The sequence below is a fragment of the Monodelphis domestica genome, chromosome 3, assembly GCF_027887165.1.
Source record: "Monodelphis domestica isolate mMonDom1 chromosome 3, mMonDom1.pri, whole genome shotgun sequence".
In the NCBI taxonomy this organism is placed as follows: Eukaryota; Metazoa; Chordata; class Mammalia; order Didelphimorphia; family Didelphidae; genus Monodelphis; species Monodelphis domestica.
The window spans coordinates 219,090,996-219,114,234 of NC_077229.1; positions in this window are offsets into that span (position 1 = coordinate 219,090,996).

Below are 23,239 nucleotides of genomic sequence, written 5' to 3' on the forward strand. Positions count from 1 at the left end.
AAGATTACCTTTAAGCTTGAAAAATATCAGGAGTGGCAAAGGTCAAAATGAGATTAGGGAACAGCTGTTAGTTAAGTTTGTTTAGAAAATATAGAGCAGGGAAGCAAGTTGAGTGAAATAAAGCCACCAATTTCAGTGTCCCCAACCCCCCACTGTAGTTTTAAGCTTTAATAGCACTAAGATATTTGGGACACTCTAGACAGTTTGAATCCAGAGGAGGAAGCCATTAAATGCCAGTTTAATGGGTTTGAATTTTTTCCTAAATGCTCTGAGAACTCATGAAGATATTTGAGTAGGAAAATGATCCATTTGAGTAATCAAAATTTTCATTAGTTAGTCTAGTAGTTATGTAAGAGGTTACCATGTCCTAAGTTGTTTCTTTTCAGGTCTAAATGTCCTTTGTGTCTTCCTCAAAACACATGACCTCTTGAATTTAACAACATAAAGCTAAACCCAAGAATTTTCATAAAAAGCAAGCATTCAGAAAGAAAATAATAACAGCAAAACAGTCTTAAGCATCATCTAGCAACCTCTGGTTCCTGTTGTATTATCAGTTGTTCCTACTTTATTCTTGGTACACTCTTGTTTGCAAATAGCCTACTTAAAATGTGATGCTCAGAGCTGAAGATATTTATTTCTTTGTCTTCCATAGAGATGGGAAACATCTGACTATGCTTTTATTTTGGAGGGAATAGGACAGGACCTAGAATTTATTGGCATAGCAAACTCCCAGGCAAGGAAAGTAGCAATACTACTACAGGTTGGTAATTTCAATTTATAGTCTGAGAAATTTGTCTGAGCATCAGTGTTGTACAAACTCAAATGAAAATGAAGGTCATTAATCTGTACATATAGATCCCTGTCATCTGCTTAATAATGTAATATTATCTATGTTTTATTTTATTTTAAAACTAAATTTAATTTACAATTAAGTTAGTTATCAATTAAATTTTAATCTGGTTCTGTCCTTACTTGGAAATGTTGCGGGTGAGCCCTTACTGATGCTTGATCCAGAACACTGATTTGTGACTTTACCAGGGTCACATAGGCAGTGGGTTTAGCAGAAACAAGAACTAAAATCCAGTGTTCTTAGCTTAGAGGAAAGCCCTCTATTCCTTCATTCTGATTACTAAAATTACTTTTCAGGCTTCTTTTCAGTAGCATGAATCACACCAAGTCCTATAATCTCTTTTTATCCCTTTAATTACTTTGCTTGCTTTTCTCTGGAATCCTTTTACAATTTTAAGGTTTAACATATATTTTGAAGAAGGAAATGACTAGCTATTGAGGCATTCTACTTGTACAACAATAGGAAAATATAAGAAAAAAACCAATCACATAACTCTCTTGCTAGTCATAGTTATTCAATCAACAAACATTTAATAGGTTCTCTCCATGAGCCCATATTAAAGGAAATTTAGAAATTATTTTGTCCAATATTTCCATTTTAAAAATGAAAAAAATGAAACCCAGAAAGATAAAATGACTTTTTAAAATAAAAAAAATATTTATAAATCAACTACACTATGCCAGGTATAAAGATAAAAACAATAGTTACTGACCTCATTGAACAAGCATAAATTATATTCATATATTATATGTCTACAAGCTATATATACAATAATTAATATCAAACTACTTTGGATTGCTGATTGTCAGGTTAGTGTTGTTCCTATTCTCCTACTTAGTCTCACTAATAAATTTCTTTACTTGGATGACCTAGAATCAAACAAAAATAGTTCAATATCTCCCATGTTTATTATTCTTTAAATCATCATATCACCTTTTAAACTTGTGGGCATTGGATACTTCAGTTTGAGGGCCAGAAGGACCATCTTGAATTGAAATGGAGGTAGAACTGTAACTCAAAAGAGGAAGAAAATAAGTAACCTTTGTTACTAGAAGGTTACTTTGATAATTAAATTGTTTCTTATAAAAAGTTAAAGGAAAATCTTTTCTAAAAGCTAACCTGGAAAGGATAAGAGTTTCCAATTTCATTCTTATGCCTCATCCCAAATCAGTGATTCTCTCTCACTCTTTCAGTTTTCTGTTTATTTTATTCTTTTTATTTCCCTTTTTTTAAAGTTGCAGATCTTGGGAACTAGATAACTGGTTTCCAAGAGAGTTCCATGAGTTTGAAAGAATTGGAAGATGAGATATAATAGATTTCAGATACATCTGTGGTTAACAAAAAGTCACTTCCAGTTGTACTCTGGCTCCATTTTCCCAGTTTCCTTCATTCATTAAAAGAAAGAACCATGTTTTCTAATACCTTGCTAACAGGCTGGAAGATACATTCTGCAAGATGCTGCTGCTGCTTCCCCATAACAAATACATGAATGTTCCTGAAACCCTTTGAAGATGTGAAGTGAGATGTGCGTGTGTTACCATTAATAATACACTATAGATCTATCTCACACCATCTGAAAAGCAGGCCTGGGCCACCAAGAAAGAGTTTTTATTTCACCCAGTACTCTGTTAGGACAAGCTTCATCCCAGCTTCGTCTGTGAGTAGAAACCATTCCCTAAGCTTGGGTGGAGAAAGGAAGCAGCTGGAAGGGGGAAAAAAAACCAGGAAAAAAAAACACCCAACAACAACAGCAAAAAACAACTTACCACCCAATCTCTCTCTCTCTCTCTCTCTCTCTCTCTCTCTCTCTCTCTCTCTCTCTCTCTCTCTCTCTCTCTCTCTCTCTCTCTCTCTCTCTCTCTCTCTCTCTCTCTCTCTCTCTCTCTCTCTCTCTCTCTCTCTCTCTCTCTCTCTCTCTCTCTCTTTCTCTCTCTCTCTCCTCTCTGTTTCTGTCTCATATGTAAACACACATATTCTTTATATATGTATTCATATATAATACATAGACACACTTATGTGTGCTTATGAAATTAAAAAGCTTCATAGTTATTTTGATTTTTTCCCTGAAATTCATTTAAGCAGATAATACAAGGTTTAGGGAAAGGCATTTTCTGGAGAAAGGCCCTAAAGGAGAGAATCTTTGATTGCCTATGCATTCTAAAGAACGTAAACATTCCCAGAACCTGTGAACCTGTACAGACAAGAAAGAGGGAACTAACTGATCACAATCTGGTGTTAGTCTTTCCTTTTTGTTTTGTTTTGTTTTGTTTCTGAAGGTGAACTTCTTTTCTTTTCTCTTCTTTTTCTTTCTTGGTTTCTTTTCTTTTCCCTTTTCCCCCATTTTTCTTACCCCCTTCACAATAAAATAAAACAAAACAAAGTAATACCCAGTAATGTCACACTTCAGTAGGCTTTTCATTCACAAGGTACCTTTACTGATCTTGGTTTAAGGGAGGTGGTCTCATGAGTAGCTACTGTAAATAACAGAGCCTAGCCTTGACTTTCAGGAAAATTTTGGTTTAGAGCAGCTACTGCAAACATATTTAGCTGAAATTCAAGGAGCCTGAGCCATAGGCTCAGCTCACGACAGGCACACCAGCTGCTGACAACAGCAACAAGAGGAGAAAACTTGAGAACTGGTATGACAAACTTTTAAAAAATGTATATGAAATTTGGACTTCCTTAATTCTCTTCTTTCTTCTCTAGGTTGATACTGGTTGTGATATGCTCATGCAAAATAAAGTAGTATTTGCTTATGAATCTGAAATATTTATGGGGGACAAGGGGAGGGAGAGAGGAGAGGAAAGGGGAAAGAGAGGCAGAGGCAAAGGTGGGGAGAGGGAGAGGGAGGGAGAGAGAGAGGAGAGAGAGAGAGAGAGAGAGAGAGAGAGAGAGAGAGAGAGAGAGAGAGAGAGAGAGAGAGAGAGAGAGAGAGAGAGAGAGAGAGAGAGAGAGAGAGAGAGAGAGAGAGAGAGAGAGAGAGAGAGAGAGAGAGAGAGAGAGAGAGAGATTCAAAAATCAAGGAAATCAGGACCATGCTGTGTAAAATTGTTACAGCTGTTTCTGTTTTTATTAACTGTTTCTTTTGGATCCATTTCTTCAGCAACTGCTGTTCATATGAGCAGGAAGGCATGCAGTATGATGGAGGGAGGAACAGAGCAGGGGTGGGAGAAAGTGGGTAGAAGAAGACAAGAGGAGAATAGAGTTTGGTAGGGAGGTCCGAGGATATGTATGGTGGTAGGAGGGGGTTATCCATCAAAGCATCTCTTTATGATAGTTTTCTGGAAGTGCTAGCAATAGAATTCAGATGCACTTAATGAGAACCAACAGAAGCATCAGGTTTCTCTGCCACTCTCAGATGGCTGGCCCACTCACCTCTAGCATTCTACCATTAGAAATGAGTATTCCTAGTTCCCTTAGGATACTTTTTGCCTCCTCTTTCATTTGATTTTCCTCCTGTCTTCCACCTAGACCCTTGCAAAGTGCTGAATATATGAAAAGAATGAGTTTCCCTGAGGCAACTCCATTTCTTTTAGTTACAGATGGAATGAGCTATCTCTCTGCTCAGTGACCTCAGGAAGACACTGGCAACTGGGAAGCTAAAGCCAGGGGGTTTGGTGGGCTCACCCACTTTGATTCACCAGCATAGTAACTAGAAGGTGAGCTGGAGGTAAACAAATGAGTAAGAATGGAAAAAAACACCACAACTCTCTCTTTCTGTCTAGCTGTCTATCTCTCTCTGTCTCTCCTTCCATCTTTCCCTTTTTTCTCTTCTTTCTCCTTATTAGTAAGAGCCAATTAAAATATTCCCAGTGAGATTTATACATATTATTTAAACTTAAGTCCATGAATTTGATACCATTTCTAACACTCACCTATAAGCTATTTACCAAACAAATCTCTCAACCTTGAGGAAAACACTAAATAAAAATGCCACATCTCCAAAAATTATGTCTGGTAATAAAATGTTGCTTGCAAATATTCACATTAAAAGAAATTCAAGCAACTTAGGACAGTCATAAAATAAAAGATAAATTGAGGCATCAAGCCTCAGGAGCCCTGGCACCATACTAGAGAGTTAGTTAGCTACTTTTGGTTCTAATTTGGACTCTGCTACTGATTTGCTCTGTACCCCTGGGGCAAATTACTTAACCTTCATGCCTCAGTTTTCTCACCTATAAAATGGGGCTAGAGTAATATGGCGGTAGACTAATTAAAAGCTACAAAGTACTCTGAGACCATAAAGTCTATATAATTGCTAAGTATTAAAATTAAACCTAATAACACACTTCAGCATTATTTAGGTCCTTGGACTGTGCCACAGTTACTCTGTGTACTATGAGGAATGGAAACATAGTAAATAGTGCATTTGTACTCAATTTGGTAATGTCCCATAATTGTCATCATGTTCCTAGTGTTTTAAAAATGGTGCCTTAGAAAAAATAGTCTGTTGGACAGTTAGAAAAATTTTTTTTTCCTTTTTTTAAATGGTTTCCTTTCGTGGATGTTCTGTCTCTGGCATACTCTCCTCTGGTAGACGGCACCTAATAATAAGCTGATGGTGTTCAATAGTAAATATTCAGAGTCCCTAGTTCTCTGATTCCTAAGGCTGTCCTTTGACTTTCTGAAATCAGGCTAACTTATTTAGTCTGCAGTTTTGGTAGAACTGTGCTAGAGTAAAGTTTAAAGAAGGACAACTGTTGGCACTAAAGCTTGGAATTTTTTCTTATGAAAAAAGCTTTGGGAAGAAAACGAAATCCAAGGAAGTGCTTGCCTCTAAAGCTTATATAAAATAAAGGAATTAGCAGTCTCTTTTCACCTCAAGCTGTTAACATCATCTGAACTAGGGAGGAAACACATCTCTATTTTAGTTTTTCAGGTTTAATTTTAGCTTACTTACACCTGCCACCAAATTCAATGTAGTGGCTGTAGAAAAATGGGCAACTTTATTTGGTAGAAACAAAGTGACTTCCTGTTAATGCACTAACCTAAAAATGACGGTTCCTTTTCTAGCTTTCCAAAGTAGCAAATTTGGTAGAGCCATTCATGAAGTCTATTTCATTGTGTTAAACAGTTGATTTCTTCCTAAGGTTCAGTCTAACTTCCCCATTAGCTGGCTTGCATTGAACTTCACTTGCAAAAACATGTTTCTACTGTTATTCTTAAAGACGACTCTATGTTCATACACATGCACAATTATGAGATTGAATCCTCCCCTTCTTCTTTGTACTGCTCTTTGATCTTGCCTTGTTTTGCTGCCCTGCCATATGGATATGTTAGCAACCAACAGGAAGTTCCTTTCTATTATAATTCTATGTCCTTAGCCCCCAACTAGTGACTTCTCTGTTTCTGATTTGGGCTTGGTCTCAGACTGATGGAGGCCAAGCCAGAGGTTGAAGGAGTTGGGGAGAGAATGTGTCTTCTCAGGTTCTAGAAACCTCAATTTATTCTGAGATGCTTTCTCAGTTTTGTTCATACTGCAGCATTTAATGGCACCAAGGAGTCTTTTGGGATGTAGAGGTGGTGTAGGAGACACAATTCTGAGCCTGGGGTTAGGAAGACTTGCCTTCAAATCAACTTCAGATACTTAAGGAACAAAAGGACCCTGGGCAAGTCACTGCACCCTTTTTGCCTCAGTTTCCTCATCTCTAAAATGAGCTTAAGATGCAAATGGCAAAGGTCTCCTATACCTTTGTCCAGGAAACCCTAAATGGGATTATGAAGAGTCAGACCAGACTGAAGTAAGGGAATAAAAACAAAAATAGCTTCTTTGATTTAAAATGCTAACTTAGGAATCCCATGAAAGTTGGGAGACAAGGTGGGATCTATCCAGTTAGTGCCTCAGAAAAGCATTTAGAGTCAGGTGTTTCTTTGTTTGTGGTCACTGCGCATTAATTATTCCCAATTCAAGCCTTACTCAGTTCTATTGTTAGAATTACTGTTGTAAGTGTGAAAGATATAAACACAAAACGTACACACAGCCAGGATTCTGGCCACATAACAGTTTCTATAAACATTTTCAGCTTTTAACAAGGTTTTACTTTGGGAGTGGGGGAGGGAGTCCAGCTCATTACTTGAACCACCAGGTTCCCTACCCTTAGTAACCAGTAACTCTAGTCCTGGAAATCCCCACTTTTATTATACTGGAAAATACCAAGGATATGAGAGCATAGAAATATGTGCTTAGTAAGGGAGCTTTCTTTTTTTAAAGACCTCTCTTATAACTCCTCACTGGAAGAGATTAAATCAAGTCAGCATTGTCCCACTTTTCAGAGCCATTTCCACACATCAAATGGCCCCAAACCCTTGTGAAACCCTTCTCCCCTCATGCCCACACTCAAATATGCTGTTTCATGTGGGTCGACCAAAGTCTTTCTCTGATTTCTCTCTCCATCTGGTCTATGAATAAACATGTATCCTAAAGGGAAGAAGGAATTAACAGATCAAGTTTAGTTCCTGCATTTGGAAATGTTTTCAAGACCACAGCACACTTGGTCATTCTGTTAAATTAGGTTCTGTTTGCTTCTAATGACACTTAATTGCCTCCCACACTCTTTTCTAGCATTCCACTGCTCTTAGCCTGTATCAACCTGCACAACTGGTCTGACTGACTTATGATGGTCAAAAAGTTGAAAAAAGAATCAATTGTGTGTGTGTGTGTGTGTGTGTGTGTGTAGATACTGCTTTGGGCCGTGTTTTCACAATACCAAAAATCAATCTATTCTGAAAAAAAAATCAGGTAAACTGATATTGGGTTTTGAAGAAATAAAGCTGCTTGACTAACTGATTTAAAAAAAAATTTCTTTTGTTATCCTTGAAGCATCACATCTATTTGTTTCTTTTCTAAGTAAAATCCCAACCTTTAAAAAATTATTAATAATATTTAATTTTTATTCAATTACATTTAAAAACAATTTTAAGCCCTTACCTTCTGTTTTAGTACCAATTCTAAGACAGAAGAGCAGCAAGGTCTAATCAATTAGGGTGAAATGACTTGCCCAAGGTCACACAGCTAGGTAATGTTGGAGGCCAAATTTGAACCCACTTTCCTGAATCTAGGTCTATCATACTACCTACCTCCACCTAAAAACAAATTTAGCCCCTGTTTAAATAATTTCTTTTAGTTTTAAAGTTAATTTTAAAATTAAATTAAAGAAGTCTGATGTAGATTTTACATGTGCAATTATGTAAGACATTTTTCTATATTATTCATTTTTAGAAGAAAATTAAAACAAAAAATGAAGAAAGAAAGTGAACTATAGTATGCTTCAGACTGCATTCAGACTCTAATAGTCCTTTCTCAGGAAGTTGATGGCATTTTTCATCATGAATTTTTTATAAATCTGAAACTTTTAAAAAGAAGACATGTAAATGGATTGAGGGAAGTTGGTTATATATTAGATGAAAGAGTTTAAACAGACAATATGAACAAGGCAAAAAGTTAGGTCCATATATTTGTAATATGTGTGTGTGTGTGTGTGTGTGTGTGTGTGTAGATATATATGTTTCCTTAGAATGAGTAAGTATAACTTTTTTCTTTTCATAAAAATTCTTGACGACTCTACTCTTGAATAATCCAGTATAACCTTTTTATAAACAAAGCCCTATTCTCCCCCTGATATGGGAAAATTATGAAAAAAAAGAATATAGGAAAAAAATTCAAATATATTTTGTGCAATGATGTGAAGAAAATGTCCACAAAATTTTAGAAATAGAGCTAAAATGTTCTTGCTAGTGGAATTTGTAAGATATTTTCTCAAAGGCATTCCAAATTGTGTTCACCCAAGAAATGTTCCAAAAATCTACAACATCAATATCAAGAAGAATCTGTGAAACAGCAAGAAATTGATAGTACACATATCAAAACTTATTAGTCTGAGTCATAGAAGCTTGTTCATTGGCAATAAAAAAGAGATATTAAATTTGATTTATCTAAAAGGAAAGAAATCAACTTGAAAAATAGGAGAATATATCCTGCAATGATAAGCATACTCTTACTTGAAAAAACATGGCTTTTCATAGACTCTATTATACCTCCAAAGAAAAGCAGAAGATGACAAGGACTTTTAAAATGCACTCTCAGGAAAATTAGGGGAAATAAAAACAAAAAGAGTCCTAACACATTAAGAAACATAGACAAATCTACCTTGCCTAACACAACTCAGTAAATACTGAATGTTTGCATGTTAGAGTCAAAATTATTTTCCTTTAGAAGGTTTATTATCTATGAGAGTCACTGAGAGAATAAGGAAAGAAGAAAAACAAGTGTTTAAATCTTCAGACAGAAATATCCTAGAAAAATGGAAGAAAAAGAAAAATAGAGTGGAGAGAAGTGAAGTAGCATTTTTATAAATCAGAGCACCATAGGTGACATCCATTCAAAAAAGATGGCAGAAGAAAAAGAGACATTGTGAACCATAATGTTATATGTGGGCTGGGTAGATGAAGTGTCAAAGTGATATTATTTAAAATAGAATCAAGGATTTTATGTCCATGATGGGAATAGGGTTAATAGAGATGCATTAAATTACTTTGGGGAAAACAAGTTATAAATACTTAGGACTGATTATAGAAAACAGAATTCATGCATCTCAGACTGGGCTCAACAAGGGGGTAGGATGATTTATTGTGTAAGTTGGAGTAAACTGGGATTGAATTGTATCAAGGAAAGTTAGTTGTAGATACCAAAATGTGATAGAATTTGGTGGAAGGAAAAACTAATAATTATGAACTTAGATGTTAATAAATACTTTATAACATGAGAATTGAAGAAATTCATAGAAAATAATATCTCATAATTTAAAACAGATAATAAACCATAAAATGCATTAAAACAAAAAAGTTATAATAGGGGCTAAAAATGAAAATTATTTTGCTTTATATTAATGCTCTAAAGCAAGTTGCAATCATTTTGTGAAGAAAAAGGAAAAACAAAACCAAATTAAAAATCTTGACAAAAGTATCAGAGAAATTAAACCATGCTTAAAGGTGTTATACTATTAAATAATAGTAATACTGAATACACACACATATGTTCCAAAGTAGAATAGAATTTAAGTATTTAAAAGAAAAGCTAAAAGAAATGCCAAAAGAACAAAAATTAGAAATCCAGCTACATTGTAAAAGTCATTGGGAAAAAACAGTGTAATTTTTAAATCTTGCCTGACCAACAGAAAAACAACTGAATAAAAAATATTGATCTTAATAGAAGGCTATAAAAACTTGACTCCATAGACCTATGATGATTATTAATATAAATCTTAAAAGAATATGCTTATTCATTAGTGTCAGTTAGAAACTTTATGAAAAATTTTGACATGATAACAAATAAAGAACTCATGAGTAAATATATCATCAGAAATATTTTCATAGTCCATAAAACAGATAATAAAAAAGAAAAAAATGAAGAAATATATAGACCTAAATCAAGACTAAGTAATAATATCCTAAATAATGGACTGAAGAATGAATCCTACAAACAATAAATAATTAATTACATTAAAGCAAATAAGACTAATGAGACATCATTTCAAAATTAATAAGATGTACCTAAATTAGTTTTATAAGAAAATTTATATCTCTGAGATGTTATAATTAATAAAAGACAAAAAGGCAAAACCAAATGGAATTAACATTAAGTTAAGAAACCTATAAAACCAACAAATTACTAATAAACAATAGCAATAGAAGGAAATTTGGAAGTCTGAAGATAAACAATATTAAAATTAGTTTATTGAAAAAAAGTTTATTGAACTAAGAAGGTCATTAATGTTCTAGTAGCTAATATATATATGTACATATATATAAAATACATTTTTATATATATGAAAACCAACCAAAAAATGCATACCTTTAAATGAATTCTGATACAGGAGAACGAAAAAGATAGGGCAGTGATGGTAAACCTTTTAGAGATCTAGTATCCAAACTGAAATGCTCATGCCACATTTAGCATTTAGGCCCTCCCACCTGACCTGAGACTGGGGAGGGAGGAAACATTCCCATTGGGCTTTTGGGGAGAGGATGGAGAGAAGGAGTGAAGTGAGAAATATCCTCAGGTATCTGTGGATAGAGGGAGGGGAGCAGCCCCCTCTGGCACATTTGCCATAGGTTCATCACCATTGATCTAGGATTAAAACTGAGAATCATATACACTGAACTGTGGGAAAGAAATGGATATTACAACTTAGAATCACCTACACAGCAAACATGAGAGTACAGAAGTGGATATTAATGAAATATCTTTCTTCCAGGTATTTCTGTTGAAAAGAACAGAGCTGAAAAGGAAATTTGATGATCAAATTTGATATTCAAGAGAAGCATAAAAAGGCAAACAGAAAAGAGAAAACTAAAGGATTCAATGAAGTTAAATTAATCACATTCCTACATAGAAAGGTGATAACTAGAACTTAAGATATCTATGACACAAGAGAATTAAGGTATTTAAGTTACTTAAGAACTTTATCACTAATAGGACAAAGAGGTACAAAAATCCAAAAAAGAAAAGAGTCTTTTAAAGAGTAGAATTGTCCAAAAAGAATAAAAGGATCAAAAGCTCATGGAAGAAAATAATGCCTTAAAAATTAGAATTGGGCAAATAGAAGCTGATGAATTTATGAGACATCAAGAAACAAGAAAACAAAAGAAAAAAGAATGAAAAAATAGAAGAAAATATGAAATATTGAAAAAAACTGACCTGGAAAATAGATCTGGGAGAGACAGTCTATGAATTATTGGACTACTAGAATGTAATGATAAAAAAGTCTAGATATCATATTATCAGAGATTATCAAAGAAAAACCTAACCCTGGTATTCTTTAACAAGAGAGTAAAATTTAAAAAAAAAATGAATCCACTGGTCACCTTCTGAAATAAATCCCCAAATGACAGCTCCATGTAATATTATAGCCAAATTCAAGGGCTCCCGGGTCAAGGACAAAATACTATAAGCAGCTGTGGAGGACCAAGGGGTTAACCCCCCTCCCCCAAAGTCTTTCTTCCTCTATCCTATAGGTTCACAAAGAGGATACAGGTGAAGAGAAAAGAGCTACATAACCTTGAGTATGGTGATGTGAAAGAAGAGAGAAAACTCCCTCCTTGGCTCCAGAGGCCAGGTGCTAGCCAAAACTATGTGTGTTGACAGTTTGATTCTAATTATGCATTAAGCTTAGTTCCCATAGTAAAAGAGATAAAATAGGGACTGCTTCTAGCTTTCAAAGCAGTAGCCTAAAGCCTGTGGATAGAGTAACATGGTACATTAAAGCTAGATTGGTATAAACCTGAAGAGTATCAGAGTCTCTCCTCCCTTCACACTACTCTACCCCTCAGTCTCAAACCTGGGATCTCCAAGATCATGACAAACAGCTAGAAAGAAACAATTCAAATGCCATCAAGTCACAGTCAGGCTTATACAGGACTTAGTGGCTTCTAGATTAAAGATCTGGGAGACTTGGTATATGATATACAGAAGTAAAACTAGGTAGTCTTTTTTTTTTTTGAGAGGGAGGAAAAGTGGTCCATTGATAAAATAGAAAAATTTCAAGTATTTCTGAGGAAAAAAATCAGACCTAAAGAGAAAAATTGTTGTCTAAGTGACTCAAGAGAATAATAAAAAAAATAAGAAAGAGAAAATTTAATGAATTCAGTAGAGTTGAACTGTTTATATTGCAACATGGAAAGATTATATTTGTAACTCTACTATTTTCTATACAAACACAGAAACAGGATATAGGAGGTGGTAGGCACTGCTTAAACCTCTCAATGGAAAGCCATATAAATGAATTTCCAATGTATTACCAACAAAATCCAACACCAAAAGATTTAAAAAGAAATTCCAGTTAAAACAACTGTAGAAAATATAAATTACCTGTAACTTTACCTGCCAAGGCAAACCTAGGAACCATAGGAACACAATTACAATATACTTTTCCCACAAATAGTCATATTTAGACAATTGGAAAAAACAATTGTATGTGGGTAGTTTGAGCAAATATAATGAAAATGTCAATTTTACCTAAATTAATTTACCTATTCATCTCCTTACCAATCAAAATATGTAAAAATTGCTTCCTAGAACTAAAAAAAATAATTAAAAATTCATCTTGAAAAACAAATGGTGAAATATATTAAATGAGTTAATGAAAGAAAATAAAATTGGTTTAGATTTATCAGATTATCAAACTGTATTATGAAGAGGTAATCATCAAAACAACCTGGTGGTGTTGGCTAAGAAACTGAGTAGTGGCTCAATGGAAAAGATTAGATACACAACACATAGTAGTCAATGCCCAAGGAATGTAGCATTTGAGAAACATAATGATTCAAGGTTTTGGGAGAAGAATTCACTCTTTGACAAAAACTACTGGTAGGTTTAGAAAACAATATGGCAGAATTCAGGGCTGTGCCAACATCTCACACTATATACAAACATGAAGTCAAAAAAAGATACATAATTTACTAATAAAGGATGAAATCATAAGCAAATTAGGGCACTATACAACAGTTTGCCTGTCAGACCTATGGCTAAGGGAAGAATTTTTTACCAAACCAGACATAGGGAAAATTATGAGATATAAAAATATTATTTTGATTACATTAAATTAAAAAGCATTTGTACAAATAAAAACAATGCAATCAAAATTAGAAGGGAAACAATAAAATGGCAAAAAATTTCAAAGCATGTGCTTATGAGTAAAAGATCTCATTTCCCAAAATATACATAGGATTAAGTCAAATTTAGAAGCATATGAATCTTTCCCCAATTGAAAAATGGCCAAAGCATATAAGCAAGAAGTTCTCAGGTAAAGAAATTATTAACTATAGTGAAAAAATGTTTGAAAATTTTTGAATATGCAAAGTATGAAAAAATTGTTTGAAATCACTATTGTTTTGAGAAATGCAAATTAAAACAATTATGACACTTCTCAGACTGACTAATATGACAAAAAAAGGAAAATGATAAATGTTAGATTGGATGGGAAAATTGAGACACTAATATACTGTTGGTGGAATTGTGAACTTATTCAGCCATTCTGAAGAGCAATTTGGAACCACATTCAAAAGGCTATAAAACTGTGTATACCTTTTAACCCATCAACATCACTCCTAGGTCTTATAATATCAAAAAAAGATCAAACAAAAGGGGAAGGACTTATTTTTTTATGTCCATACAAGTAGGTTGATCCAGGGCAACATCATACTCAGTAACAATATTTTACAAAGATCAGCAATGAATGACAACTATTATCAGCAATGCAAATATCCAAGATAACTCCAAGAGACACATGATGGAAAATATTATCCACTACCATAAAAGGAACTGATGGAATCTGAATACAGATCAAAGTATGCCATTTTTTCCTTATTTCTTTGTGAGTTTCTTCTTGTATGGGTGATATGTATCTTCTTTCACAACATGATAAATATGGAAATATATTCATGATAGAAGATGTATCACAAATATCAGATTACTTGCTAACTTGTAGGGTGGGGAAGAAGAGAAGGAGAGAATTTGGATTGCAAGATGTCAGAAAATAAATGTTAAAAACTATATGCAATTGGGAATAAAAATGAAATTAAAAGGTAAACCAAACTGTTATAGTATGATCAAATCTGAATGAGAATTCATAATGAATAAAGTTGAAAAAAGTGGATTATTGGATATCTACTGAACTCAGTTACATGACAAAAAAATTAAATCTTCAGTGAAGTGTAGGAATACTAAAATACTTAAGTAAATCTCTGATGTTGTCAATTTGGGAGTTTCTGCCAATGATACAGATTTCAACCCATCTCTAACTTTCTTATCCTTCATGATGCTTGGCATTATTTTCCCATAAGCTTGGCAATGAGGTGGTCCATGCAGTTTAAGGTAGGTTTTTCTTGATTACCATTATAGGATCATTAGTTGAGCACTATGTCTATCCAACTCTAACTACCAGCACATTTTCAGCTTACCATCCCTAGCTATCACATATTTTCTTGATGTTTTTTTTAAACTCATGTTGTCCTTAGAAATTCATTATTTATTGTAATATATTTACACTAACTATGTATCTCTCTTTTTCCTCTTTGTCATATTCAGTTTAATTCTTCAGAAAATCTTATGTTGCAAATCTTATTGCCATTTAGTAATATGGGTAAAAAAAGAAATTATATTGTTTCCTTGTTCAATATGATAATTATTTTAAAAAATAAACTACATTGATCAGAAATTCAAGGATTATATATAATCCTCTTTTATATTCTTCATATAGTTATGTTTTTGTTGATGATTGTAAAACCCATTTTTAAAACTATTTTTTTTTTAGAAATAGAAGTAATTGGAAGATAGTAGAAAGGACAACTATTGAGGGAAATAAATTATAGTCCTTGACTAAGTTGCCTCCCCCCTGCCTTTTATTAGTTTAATGAACACTATTGTAAAGTATAAGAGAACATTTTTTTTGGTCAAAATTTTCCCAGTCATATTAATTTACTGACTGTGTAGGAGGCAATCTTAGATGAGTATAACTCAGAAATATTAAGTGTTAGAAGGGAAAACAAAAAGGTTTGGAATTATTTTTCTTCTTTCTCAAAGAGAATGATTTAAAAAAAAAAACATTCCCTTCTAAATAAGCTCTGTTTGCAAAGAGATTTTACAACTCTGAAATCCTCCATATTATTTAAGAAAACTAATTTACCGAATTCTTATATTACAATATCTCTGTCAAGGAGAGATAAATCTATTGTTCCTTTTTTTGTTTGGGAAAGGAAGAAAATAATACATCATGTTTTGATCTGTAATTAATTATAAGAGAATAGAATTCCTTATGGTCTAAAAAGTGGCTATTTTATTTAGGTCATTATATTTTTTTTCATTAGGGGGAAAAATATCAAGCAACTGGCTGGCACATAATGATCTTACCCACAAATCAGAGGACTGGTATTCATGGGTATTCTTACTGTACAACTCCTCTTGCTAGATGAAGCATGGGCTCCTCCCCTCCCTAAAACTTATGATAGAAGATTTCTCAGAGGGGAAAGAAGCTTTCTCCTCTCTGTGGGAATGCAGTGTAGGTTCTACCCCCACGCAATTTCTCTAGAGACCAGGCTAACAAGGCAAAACCAGCAGGAAATCACTTTCTTCAGTCTCGAGTATGACTTCTTAAAATGTTTTAGAAATTAATAAGTCCAGTTCTTTCTTACTCTCCCTGATTTGCGTTTCTTACAAATGAGTACTCTAAAAGTGAAAGTGAGAAAAGATTGACTTAAAATTGTATCCTCTGCTGTACTCCAGTAGCCTTAGCAGGAGCCCCTGAATATTACTTAGCTTCCAGATCTCACTTTTCCATGATAAAAGCATGCCTTAATGGTCTATTCATTTTTATTACTATAATTCATTTTTCATAGTGTTAAAAAAGAGAAGTCTTCACGCACTTGGGGTGGACGTCGGTCTAACTCATTGATGGGTCCGAGGCTGGTCAATTACCCTTAACCTGGTTTGGCCTGCTTGCGGAGATGCTTTTACCAGAGTTTGACTGCTAAACCTGCTGTAGCTTCTTGGTGCCACAGGTGAGTAAAAGGTGGATAAAGAGCCCTGAAAAGGCTTGACAAGCCTCCCCACCCTCCTGGAACACTCCACTCAGGGAGACATGCATAGCATTTACAATGTGCCAGGCACTTTGCTAAGTACTTTACAGTGATCTCATTTTATCTTCACAGAAGAGAGGAAGGTACAATTTTTATCTCCATTTTACAATGAGTTAATGGAGGCAAACATATTAAATGAGTTGCCAAAGGTCACACAGCTAAGCCCAATTTGAACTCAGGTCTTCATGTAATTAGAATTGGTTACCCTAAAAACTATGATTCCCAGCAGGTAAGGTGAGAAGGAGAGTGGGGGGCCGGGAATCACAGTTTTTAGGGTAACAGATTCTAATTACACATCTTCCTGATTCCGGGTCTCATACTCTATTATACCACCTTGCTCCTAATTTTGTCAACTGGGCCAAAAGGAAGAAGTCTAACACTTGTTCTCCATGATGACATTTCAATTAATGGAAGACAAATGTGACATCTCTCCCAAGTCCTCTCTTTTCCAGGCAAAAATTTCTTGTTTTCTTTAGCTGATCCTCCAATAGCCCAAGCCACATGAATTTACATCTCATACCCTCATGGTCCACTTCTGGGCAATCTCCAAATTTTCCAGGATCCTTCTAAAATGTGACTTTCACAACCAAACACACAACTCCAGATTCTGTCTGGAGAAGAGTACAATAGGATATGTCCTCATTCTTCCTGAATTTTAATAAAAAAAACTTACTATCACATAAGCTTTTTTGTACCTTCTAACACACCCCAGTGTCTCATTACAGGCCCATGTAGTTGCTACGGATTGCTCCTAGTTTTATAAGCAGGCCCTGCTTCAGCCACTTTGTGGCTAGTGGAACAATTGTTTTATCCACATTTTCTGCTGCTATCTGTAGAGTTGGAAATTCTTGAACCCCTAAAAACTGCATTACCCAAAATTCCTTTCTGTATTACCTAGAATTCTTTTCCCTTTTCCTGAGCTTTTATATGATTGTATTTAAGTTTGCTGTGACTCCTTCCTCTCTATCTACTCTCACTACTGGGCTCGGTTCAGTTAGTTCTTTTACTTTAATTATCATTAATAAAACTTTATAAAATATAACTGTTATTGTATATTAATTTTTAAAACCCACACAACTATCGTCTTTAAGCATCTCTTCTCTAGGTTAAACCCCAGTTCTTCACTTGGGATTAGGTATATTTCCTGTTCAATAGAGCAATCTGGAGAAAGCAGGACTTAACTAAAACAAACAACTGGTAATGGCAGTTTTTCAGGCCCTGGAGTCCCTCCCTCCCTCATGCCCCTTAAATTACCACAAAAATTGCCCATCTCACCACAAGGCAGTTCTAAAAATATACTCTTTTCAGGAAACTTTCAGTTTCTTCTAGTGTCATCCTATCATGATATTTGCAAAAACAAGGACAGAAAATATATTTCTCACTGGAGAGACATATTTCCCCCTGGAATTTGTTTAATTGCATTCATTGTTTAATCCAAAGAATATATATATATTGTGCTAGACTACTGACTATTCTAGTAATTTTGTGGTAAAAATGTAATAGAATGGAAAAGTATTTATTAAGCACTTACTATGGGCCAACCACTGTGCTAAGTACTAGAAATGCAAAGAGGAAGTCAAACAGACTGTTCTTAAAAGTACTCACATTCCAATTGATGGAGACTGCACCTATAGGAATGTTAGGAGGCTGAGTAGTTGGAAAGGCTGGAGGTACACTGTGGGAAAGGGGAGATCCTGACAGCATATGAATGGGCCGAATTCAGGAAGAGGATACAAGGTTGAAAAGAGGAAAAGAAGTAAAGATAAGGGAGAGAGATAAGAAAAGCAGTTATCTTGTATCCCTCAGAATCCAGATAAAGTCTTCTCTCATTTTTAGTCCTGGGACTGTGGATCTGGTTTGGGAATTTGCTCTTTAATTCTTTGATCTGCCTAGAGGCAGTACCTACCCAATTAACAACCCCAGAGTAGGGTTATAGGAGGGAATGTGGATCCTGATCTCAGCAACACAGATGAGAAATAGATTAGCATTTAACCAACAGAGACTGGGTCTTCTGGGTGGTGCAGTGGATAAAGTGCAGGGCCTAGAGTCAAGGAAGATTTACTTGCTTTCCTGAGTTCAAATCTAGCCTCAGAGACTTATTAGGCATATGACCCTGGGGAGTAATTTCATTCTATTTGCCTCAATTTCTTCATCTGTTAAATGATTCTGAGAAGGAAATAGCAGACCATTCCTCTATCTTTGCAAACTCCAAATGGGGTAACAAAGAGTCATTTACAACTGAAAATACTGAAAAACAATGAGCAGAAGAAAACTACTAAGAATGTCACTATTCTTTCCCCCATAATGAAACACTAACTGTAATTTTCTAGGAAGACTCCTCATGTCCTTATATCTTCCAAAAAATCCAATTTAATGGCCAGGAAGTGGTAGGAATATGTAGGCAAGAGTGGTGATTAGAGTTGATGAAGTTCTTGATTACAGAAGGGCTTTGATAAAGTTTAATCTTTTAAGAGTATGAAGAATTGAGGAGGGAGAAGTAGAAGGATAATAAGGAGGTATGGCAATGATTTTGGAGAAATGTGGGAAGAACTATTTCCAAAGCATTTATAGAATTAATTTCTGAATGAATAATAAAATAAATATTTAAAGTCATGTGATATCTTTGCTGAAGATATTAGGCAGATAACTGCCACATGTCCAATACATTAAAAGAAACACTACATTATAAAGTAGAGACATTGTTGAAAATTCTGCATGAAAAAGCTGTCAGCAATCATCTTAGAAAGATGATGTCCAATTGTGTTTAAGGCCTATAGAGTAAATTTAAAATGTAGTTACTCTGCCAAGCATAACTGTAACGATTTGTGGTTAACTTGCTTATGACAAGGATAAGAATATTTTACATGCTCAGTACACACACAGATTAGATCCCCACAGTTACACTCCATGCTTTGAATGTACTGAAAGAAGAAGGGACAGACACAAAATGAGTTGGGGAGGTAGGGCTTTTTTAAAGGGCCTGATTGCATTTATGGGTAATGGGAAAACTGCTCACCTAAGTAGAAAATTAGTGGCTAGAAAGTTAATTCACCTGGAATGTGTTGCACAATTTGCTCTCAGGACTCTTGAGGGGAATAATAGTTCTGGATTTGGGTTCAGATCTAGTCTATGATACTAACTCTGTTATCATGGACAAGTCTCTTCTTTGAGCCTCCACTTTTTTCATATGTTAAATGAAGAAGACAATAATGAGGGTATTTATTTCATGGAGTCATTCTGAGAATCATACAAGATAATATATGTAAAACATTTAGAAAACATTAAAACACTCAAAATATATAAATGGAAGGGTCAAAGGTGACAATTGACTATTATGGTGATAATGATACCCCTTTCTGATTTTTTAAAAATGTTGATGAAATTTTTTTTAAATCCCTTACTTTCCATCTTAAAATCAAAGGTTCTAAGGCAGAAGAGCAGTAAGGGCCAGTCACTGGGGTTAAGTGAGTTGTTCAGAGACACACAACTACAAAGTGTCTGAGGACAGATTTGAACCCAGGACCTCCCATTTCTTCAATACACTGAGTCATCTAGCTGTCCCAATACAATTTTTAATAATAATTTTTTGACATTTTATGGTTCATGTTCTTTCCCTCTCTCCCTCCCCCCAGGTGGCAAATAATTATTTATATAATACATATTTCTATGTTCATTTTGTTGTGAAAGAAAACACATATCACTTATACTAGAGAAGAATTCATGGAGGAAATAAAGTGAAGAATGGTATATTTCAATCTCTTTTCAGACTCCTTGATTGACAGTGGATAGCGTTTTTCATCATGAGTCCCTTGGAATTGCCCTGTATCCTTGCATTGCTGATAATATTTAGGTCATTCACAGTTGATCCTCATACATTATTGCTGTTTCCTTTCAGTTCATTTATATTTAACAGGCACTTTTGGAGTGCACACTACTAATCCAAGGGCATGATGATAAGGACAAGTAGAATCAGCACCTGGAGGTAGCTGTCCAGTGACAGGGGTACCAGGATGGTGCTCTGAGTTGGGAGGATACAAAGAACCACTTGGCACATCGTTTCTGCCCTCAAGAAGTGTTGGAGCAAGAAGTTCTTGGAAGCAGCTAGTGTCTTCCAATCCAGTTTTAGATGCTTATTAGATATGTGATCCTGGGCAAGTCACTTCTTCATTTGTCTCAGTCTCTTCAACTATAAAATGAAGATAATAACAAAGAGCACCTACCTTGCAGAGTTGTGAGGATCAAATGATATGATATTTGTAAATGTATTTAGTACAATGACTGGCACATAGTAGATACTATATAAATGCTTATTGCTTTCTTTTCCCCTCCTCTTGTTGAGGAGGAGATATTTGGAAAGTGATGGAACCAATGAAGCAGTAAACAATTGGTGAGACTTTACCCAAATTACTGAATTTCTGTGGTCTTTTTTCCCCCTCATATGTATCAGCCTGTGACAACTACAGAGGCATCTCACTACTCTCCACTGCTGGAAAGATCCTCGCCCGTGTTATACTCAACAGACTCCTGTCATCTGTTTCAGAGCAGAACCTGCCTGAATCACAATTTGGCTTCAGACCAGATCGCAGCACCATCGACTTGGTCTTCACGGTGAGGCAAATGCAAGAAAAATGCCTTGAGCAGAACCTGAGTCTCTACATTGTCTTCATAGACCTGACAAAGGTGTTCGACACAGTGAACAGGAATGCATTGTGGGTGATCCTCAGCAAGCTCGGTTGCCCAGCAAAATTCGTCAAACTGATCCAGCTCTTTCATGTCGACATGACAGGGGAAGTCCTATCTGGTGGAGAGACTTCTGATCGCTTCAACATCTCCAATGGTGTGAAACAAGGCTGTGTTCTCGCTCCGGTACTATTCAACCTATACTTCACCCAAGTATTACGACATGCTGTGATGGATCTAGACCTGGGTGTCTACATCAAATACCGACTGGATGGCTCACTATTCGACCTTTGCCGCCTGACTGCAAAAACAAAGACAACAGAGAGACTCATCCTGGAAGCTCTCTTTGCAGATGACTGTGCTCTCATGGCCCACCAAGAAAATCATCTCCAAACCATTGTGGACAGGTTCTCTACCGCAACAAAACTGTTTGGCCTGACTATCAGCCTCAGCAAAACAGAGGTGCTGTTCCAGCCTGCACCAGGGAGGCCAACGAACCAGCCGTGCATTACAATCGACGGCACACAGCTTTCTAACGTCAACACTTTCAAGTACCTGGGCAGCACCATCGCCAACGACGGGTCCCTAGATCACGAGATTAATGTCAGGATCCAAAAGGCCAGCCAGGCACTCGGGCGGCTGCGCTCTAAAGTCCTCCAACACAGAGGTGTGAGCACTGAGACGAAGCTCAAAGTGTACAACGCAGTGGTCCTCAGCTCGCTCCTGTACGGTTGTGAGACATGGACACTGTACCGGAAGCACATGAAGCAGCCGGAGCAATTCCACCAACGCTCCCTCCGGTCAATCATGAGGATCCGATGGCAGGACCGAATCACCAACCAGGAAGTCCTCGACAGAGCCAACTCCACCAGCATCGAAGTCCTGGTCCTCAGAACCCAGCTACGATGGTCTGGACACGTCATCTGCATGGACCCACAGCGAATACCAAGACAGGTATTCTATGGTGAACTGTCAGCTGGACTCAGGAAACAAGGCCGACCAAAGAGAAGATTCAAGGATCAGCTAAAGTCCAACTTGAAGTGGGCTGGCATGACACCAAAGCAACTAGAACTCGCTGCCTCTGACAGAAGCAGCTGGCGAACCCACATTAACCTGCCGCCACCACCTTTGAAGATGAGCGACGTCGACATCTTGCCTCTGCCTGTGAACGCCGACACCAGGCCACAGCCGCACCTCCCGTAACAACTGGCGTCCCAGGCCCCATGTGCCACACACTGTGCGCCTCAGCCTTTGGACTCCAAAGCCACATGAGGGTACACCGTAGATGAAACTGCACAAAGACAAGCGTCATCCTTGGTCACCGAGAGACTACCACTACTATGTATAATGAGAGTTATAGATTAGACAACCTTTAAGATCTTTCCAGGCCCAAGGGACCTTAACGCTCTATGTCCCTAAAAAGAGTGTCAAGAAGGTGTGGCATTGACATAATAGAAAAAAAATACTCTACTGTTTGGAGTTATCATAAAAGTCATCTTGGAAAGGAAGAAGCTTGATATTTGGAACTAGAAAGGACATTAGTGGTTATATAATCCACTTCTCAGCTTGAAGATGAGGAAATTAAGGTGCAGAGAAGTTCAAAGGTTTATCTATGCTTAGCCAAACAATATGTGGCAAAGACAAGTTTTGAGCCTTAGGTCTCTTGAAGATTCTGCCTAGTGTTCTTTCTCCTATACCATACTGTCTCATGGGTAGAAGCTTGCTAACAAAGAAGATGGTAAAGACTTTATCAAAATCTTTGATGTGATAATAATTTCAATTTTAAATAGAGTTTTTCTTACAAAAAACTTAGAACCTGAGCATGATCAAGAAATAATGGATCAGTGTGATTAGAGACTAGAGGAGTGAGAGAAGAAACTGCAAAGAGAGATTGTCAGGAGGTTTCAGGGAGCTTTGGCAAGCACAGACATTGGGATCAGATATGACAGGCAATAAGTCACTAATATGTAAAATAAATTAATTTTTGCATGTGAACAATATGAGAATGTTTTACCTGATTGCACTTATGCACTTAGTGGTTCTTTTTCTTTATTTCTTTGTTTCTTCTTTTCTCTTTCA